General features: G+C 44.5%; 1 pseudogene; it reads left to right on the forward strand.

Moving 5' to 3' along the window:
• Window positions 1-637: 637 nt before the first annotated feature.
• LOC114511410 lies at window positions 638-3,212 on the forward strand (annotated as a pseudogene).
• The last annotated feature ends 3,610 nt before the right edge of the window (window positions 3,213-6,822 follow it).

Genomic DNA, 6,822 nt, shown 5'->3' on the forward strand with positions numbered 1-6,822 from the left:
TGCATCAATCAGGTGTAAGCTCACCTCTTTCATTTCCGATTGTGTTTATTTGGGTCCTCTCTCTTTTTTTCCTTGATGAGTCTTCTTAAAGGCTTGTCAATTTTTTAATCATTGGAAAGAACCAACTCCTGCATTTATTGATCCCTTTAATTGTTCTCCTAGATGCTATGTCATTTAATTCTGATCTGATCTTAATTATTTATTTTCTTTTACTTCACCTCTCAGCAAACTTGTTTATTAAAGAAATAAGGCAGGTCTGTGTATCACATGACAAATATAGGGAGATTCCAGTGCTCAGAGCTTTAAGTGATCTTTCTTTCTATCCAAAAAATAATACAAACTTTCTCAGTTGACTGTTGACTATTTGGGTTTGATCATGGAAACACAGTGGACTGAAAGTCAGAGAACACCCAAAACTTCTTCTGATTCTTCACTGACCAGTCAACTGTCCTGGTGGACAAGGCATTATTCCTTCAGGCTGCACACACCTCCCTCATCCAACAGAGGTGTGTTTCTATGAGGCACCATTTCCCAGGTCATTTTACAGGCTTAAATCTGAACAAATAGCACATGGGGACCAGGAACAGGGTGATAAAAGGCTGACTAATGCTCTTTTGCCCCTTCCCTCACTGAGAAGATGGAGCTCTCCAGGGTGTGCTAGGCTCAGACTGCTCTGTGGGGTTCAGCGGTCACCCCCACACCTTATGTCACCTGGAGGCTGCTACTTGGTCACTTTGGACTGGCCTGGGGGGTGCCTCTAGGTCTTCAAAGCTTCACCTTTCTCCAAAAGCAGATGTGAAGAGCTTAATCTCTTATGTGGTGACTAAGACAAAAGTGATTAGTGGGAAGTGCCATCATTTTTTGGATCGTCATTTCTTTCACTTCTGTGTCCTGTACACAACCTTCATGAAAGGGTTGCATTTGTGAAATGATTTGGGCTGATGCCAAAAAGACTAAAATAATTAAGAAAAACATGTGGAAGCACAATATAAAGTTTCATCGACTCTCACACTGGGAGATGTAGCATTTGAGACAGTTCCATGGAGACGTCACCAAGTGTCTCTTCCTAGGTATTATTTCCATCCCGCCCTTTGCCAACTACCTGGTCTTCTTGCTAATGCACCTGTTTCCTAGGCAACTACTGATCAAACATTTCTGGACCCCAAAGCAACAAATTGACTTATTAGAGATCTATCATGCTACTTGGAAGCAGTCCCACCCATAAATCCTTTGTTATTTAGAAAAAATTACCCCTCGCATTTCTTATGCAGGACTCTGGTGGCAAGTGACAGAGCTGTGCACCAAGATGAAGCGGGGCACCCATCCAGCAGCACAGGATATCCTGGCTCTGAGAGAGGGTTTCTCTAAGCATCCTCTGGGCATGAACAAGCTCCATACTTTGCAAATGAAAGCCTTGAGTCGAGCTAAGATTCTCATGCCTCACCTGCCTTCTGTCTTGTTGGGACACTGTTTAAAGACTCACACCACTGTGATTCACCAACTGGACAAGGCTTTGGCAAAGCTGGGGATTAGTCAGCTGACTACACAGGAAGTGAAATCGGCTTGTTACCTTCCTGGCATGAATTCTACCCATATTGCAGAAGAGAGGTGTCCAACTTGGTTGGCAGAATTGTTACAGGGTGCAGCCAAGAAGAGGGACCCCAAATAGGCATTTGAAATGGGGTCCAGAACTCAAGGTGTCCAGGAGATTTTAAGGTGTCTTCACCCCTTCCCCCACAGGTGTGAGTTGGGGGAAGGGGCACCCAGAGCAAGAACATGCAGGGCAGCTTTGCAGCTAATCCATGGCATGGTCATTTAACATACCTATAGCCTCTGGCTGGTTGCTTAAATATGCTAAATAGCTATGGCCAGGCTCAAGGCCAGGGGGATGGAAAGGGATCTCCCCCCAAGATGAGACTGGGGGGCAGGTCCCCTGAGTTACAGCACCTGCGTGGGAGCTGGGAGAAGATTGCCTCCATGACATGGGGTGACATCTGCCCAGACCCATGATGGCGACCAGAAAAGCTGGAGAAGACAGAAGATTGAGGGCAAGTGTGCCCAAGTGTAGGAGGAGTCGGAAATGGGGCTACAGAAGATTGGTGTGGGGATTTAAACCCAGACGCGGCAGCCATTAGGAGAGAACCACGCGGCCTGGACAGAGTGGGGACTCCCGTGGCCCTGAGAGAGAGGACCATGTGCCTTTGTCAGAGTGGGGACCCCCCGCAGCTTTAGAAGGGGGAACCACCACCTGATTTTAGCAGAGATCCCGGCGACTCAGCTGAGGGTACCGGGAACCCAGGGAGGTCTCCCAGTTGAGATGGAGTACTAACTGGGAATAACCAGAGGACTGTCTGAGCCATGGACTTCTATTTCCTTTCCTGAGATACAGTACTCTGGACTGGGCAAAGGGGGAAGGAAGGAAGGACTGTGTCTGTTGTGGGTGTTTTAAGGGACTTTAGGATTTTTGATAAAGACATTAGGTCACTACTTTAAGTTTGTATAGCATTAAATAAACATTTCCTTTCCTTTTCATGAATCTCTGGCATTGAGAGACATCTTTCCTAGGGCGGCAGACATAACGCACCTGGGGCCTTCTTTCAATAATAGTATATCATCCCAGCCCCCCTCCCCTTGTTTGTTCTGTAACAGAATGGCTGCATATTTCCTGCAACCTGAAAGAAGCTGAGCTGTCCCTTTTGCTACACAGCATGGTCCTGCTTTCCATCAACTACACTGGGATGAGGTGCTGAGAGAACACAGAGATGATGCCATTGTCCTGCCATCACAGCACTGCAGCGTGGGACCGAGCAGCACTTGTCAGCACAATCTGTGTGCAGTGCTGTGTTTGTGAGAGGCAGAGGAGCAGGTGCCACAGGCTTCAGCACGGCACCCATGTGGGAGCTGGAACTGAAACAAACCCTCTTACAGAGGAGGCCCAAGTATGGTGTCATTCCCAACTCCATTGAAATTAGCTGGCAATGGAAGCAGCCACTGTACTGGGCTTTTACTGTGACATGCTTAGTGCAGATCCTAGGAAGTAAGTGTCTGTCCCAGGTGGGAGTCCTAGTCTGGCCTAGGGCCTAGCACTGCCACCTTCTTTTGAGCAGTGTTTTTGTTAAAGCTGGTTTCTGGCTGGTGAAGGGATAGCACCACTTACACTGGAGCGGTTATATGCATGTTCTCTGATGCTCCTCTTAACCCTGAGGTGACCAGAAATAGGATTTTTTTTGTCCCCTTCATTGGGGTAACTAACCTCTCTTTCCTTCTTAAATCCTTTACCACTGTGTTGGGGACAGCCCTGCCTGGCCTCAGGAAGCTGTAACCCCCCCGCCCGTGACTTAGGCTGAGTGATAGACCTCAGGACCAGGAGCCACTAAGGAGACAAAACTTATTTCCCTGGAATGGACGCTGCCCGTTCTAATGCTTGTCTCCCTTGCATGATTGGCAGTCAAAGACAGGTAACAATTCTCTAAGAAAGAGAATGAATCTAAGACAGATGGGATCATGTGGGAATGCCCTAAGGGAAAAGACTTGGGGCTGTGGATATGAAGGGGAGATGGACATCAACCTCTGCCCCCTCGGCTTTGTCAAAGACTGAGTCCTTGTGAGAAATCCAAGTCTCCTGGCTGCCTTTGTCTTCTCTGTTAACTCAGGCCTGCAGGGACAGCCCAGACCAGAAACGGCAGACCCCCGGAGTGGTCAGGCCTGGTACATAGAATACGCAAGATCTTGTGAGATCTGTTTGCTGGAGGATGTCATTAACTTGGAATTTAAAGGCACAGATAGTAAACCTTTGGGACCTGTAGTCCTTTCATATGTTAAAACCCCAATCTCTGCCCAGAATCACAGCGGGGGTTCTGTCTGCACCTTGTAAGTCACCTGCTTCTTTTGATCTTTTCTACCAGACTGTGAATCCACAAACCAAGTCTGTTTTCTCAATAAAAATCTGCTTGGGAAGAGATACGGCATGCTCAACACTAGAGAGAGTGGCCATGGTGCTCTCCATGAGAGAGAGTGGCTCTTCTGTCCCTATTTCCCCACAGGACCTAGTTGTCTCTGTGTATGTTTTTTTCCCATGTTTCGACAAGCATCAGCAGCCGAGATGGATACTGCTGTCCGGTGTCCTCCACACCACTGTAACTTTTTTTCTTTCATTTTTTAGTGAATAACTTATGGGAACATTTGAACAGAAAAGAGGAAAGGAAATACAAGTGCTTCTTGACCCCTTCCCCAGGGTTTAAAGCCTTCACACCCTTGTCTTAGTTTCTGGGCTGTGTGCTACAACCCCTGTTGCTCTTAACCTCTTTGCTACTTCCACTTTGTTGCAGCCTTCCCACTGTCAGCTACAGTGGCTGCCTTCTTTGAGCCATGGATGAAACCCATCCCATACTAGTTACTACCCAGCCCAGGAGACCAGGAGAGGTCTGCATCAAGATAAGAAGTTGGAGTTAGCTTTTGTCTTTGTATGTACATCAGTGACCTGTAGTAACTTACTGTGAATGCATGAAGCACTGTTTTTAAACCCACATAAAGATGGTCTGAAATAAAAAATAAAATAATAAAATAAAATAAATAAAATCTAGCCGTGGCTGGCATAGCTCAGTGGATTGAGCACAGGCTGGGAACCAAAGTGTCGCAGGTTCGATTCCCAGTCAGGCCACATACCTGAGTTGTTGGCCACGGCCCCCAGCAACCTCACATTGATGTTTCTCTCACTCTCTTCTTTCTCCTTCCCTTCCCTCTCTAAAAATAAATAAATAAAAAATAATAAAATCTGACTACTCAGGTCCCTGGGCCAAGAGTACATCCATGGTGAGTGTGACTGGCATGAGCCAGTGAGCCAATAAGTGACAGCAGAGAGTCCAAAACTGAGCTGGAAAAGAGGGAAACAGGAAGGAATTATCTTTGGCAGAAGAACCATGTGCTCTGCCCTTGGTCATTTTATTTATTCCCCCTCTGCTGTGGGTAAGTGAGGACTTGTGAAAATGCAGGAGTGTGGGAAGGCAAGTGGGCAGCATGAAGTTGCCTAAATTATGGCCTTTATGGACCATTTATGTGTGGTGGTAATGAAATAGCATTTGAAAAAATTAAAAATGTGTATGTAAAATTATTATTCATATTTTAGGGCCTGAGGCCAGTACAGAAAAAAAATATTTCTCTACGCCCTGGCTGGCGTAGCTCAGTGGATTGAGTGCAGGCTGGGAACCAAAGTGTCCCAGGTTCGATTCCCAGCCAGGGTACATTCCTGGGTTGCAGGCCATATCTCCCAGCAACCTCACATTGATGTCTGTCTGTCTGTCTGTCTCTCTCTCTCTCTCCCCGCCTCCCTTCTCTCCCTAAAAATAAATAAATAAAAATCTTAAAAAAAAAAGAATATTTCTCCAGAAAGGAGCAAAACATCTGAGACATGGAGCTCAGCCTCTAGAGGTACAGGGAGCCTGTTTGTGTGGTTAGAATTTCAAAGAGTCTACATCCAAGTTGTAGTCTTTGAGGAATTTCATTGTATGTGTTCTGGAAGAGGAAAGTGTGTTTGTTAGATGTGCATTATAGCTCTTGCTATACTCAGGGATAAGAAGGCTGCAGAGGGTGTGTGGACAGAGAACAATGCAGTGTGCATATCTCAGAAGTAGAAACAAGTTTCTTAGTAAGGCAAATCTCTAGTCTGCTTTTGCAGACTATTCTGGAAACTCCATTTTCACTCTGCTTCCAAATATATAAGTAAAAATATTATGTTAAATGAATCATTTTTGTCTTTAAAAAAGCAGACCATTTATAAAGTAGTGATGATCCTGGTTCATGACTTAAGAAATACAATTTTCAGATTCTGTGCTCCTAATATTAGCAACAAACAAACAAAAACCCCAGAGAAATCTTGTCAGTGCCCATCTTTGGTCTTTGGACAAACAACCAAATTTTTTTTGCTTCTTGGACAAATTTTCATCAGTTTCTTATGCCCAGAGAACACATTTTTTAATGTGATCAACTTAAAAGATTTAACTCTAATTATGGCCAGAACATAAAATTATCATTCTATGTCTTACATTCACACTGTGAGCAAAGCCAGTCCCTGGCTCCCTTAGTTGGACATTCTTTCTTGTATTTGTGACAACACTGCACTTGGCCGTAGAAACTCCCTGGGTCTGTGTGTGTGCTGTTTCAGAGAGATCACAGGAAGTTTCTGGCTTCCTTCAGCCACCCTAAGGATATCTGCTCCAAACAATGGCAGACCCCCTAGATGTTACCAAACTTACCTCTGAACAACATGTTTTTGAGGTTGCTTACTGGTTTTTCACTTTTACACATTACCTAACTCAAGGTTTTCCTACTTAAAAGGTGAATACTCAGTGGCTTTCTTTCACATTCATCAACACACACACAGACACACTTCCTTCTATTTTGTCTCTTCAGTATCTTTGTAAAGACCAAAATTTAGTATAGATCTTATTGTATAGGTTTAATGATATTTATATTTGAGTCAAATAAGTCTGTGAGCTCCTTAAATTTGAATTTCTGAGGTATATCAGAAATGAAGAATTCCCTTCTGTGACCAACACATGTTTGTGAAATGTGGTTCTGCTCATTAGACAAAAGTAGTGATTTAAAAAAAAAAAGAGTAGAAAAAAGCCAAAACTCTTCATATCCTTTTACTCTTCTTCCAAGTTGCTTTGCATTGGGTACACCCTCTGGTGGCCCCATTACAAATGGCACATCCCAATAGGTCAAATCCTTATTTTTAACCTAGGGTCACTCCTGGGGGCAGAACCAGGGAAAGTATTATCAAGTGAATATGGAAGGCTCTTTGTTCAAAAGTCAAAAGAATTT

This window comes from Phyllostomus discolor, chromosome 12 (genome assembly GCF_004126475.2).
Source record: "Phyllostomus discolor isolate MPI-MPIP mPhyDis1 chromosome 12, mPhyDis1.pri.v3, whole genome shotgun sequence".
Classification (NCBI taxonomy): Eukaryota; Metazoa; Chordata; class Mammalia; order Chiroptera; family Phyllostomidae; genus Phyllostomus; species Phyllostomus discolor.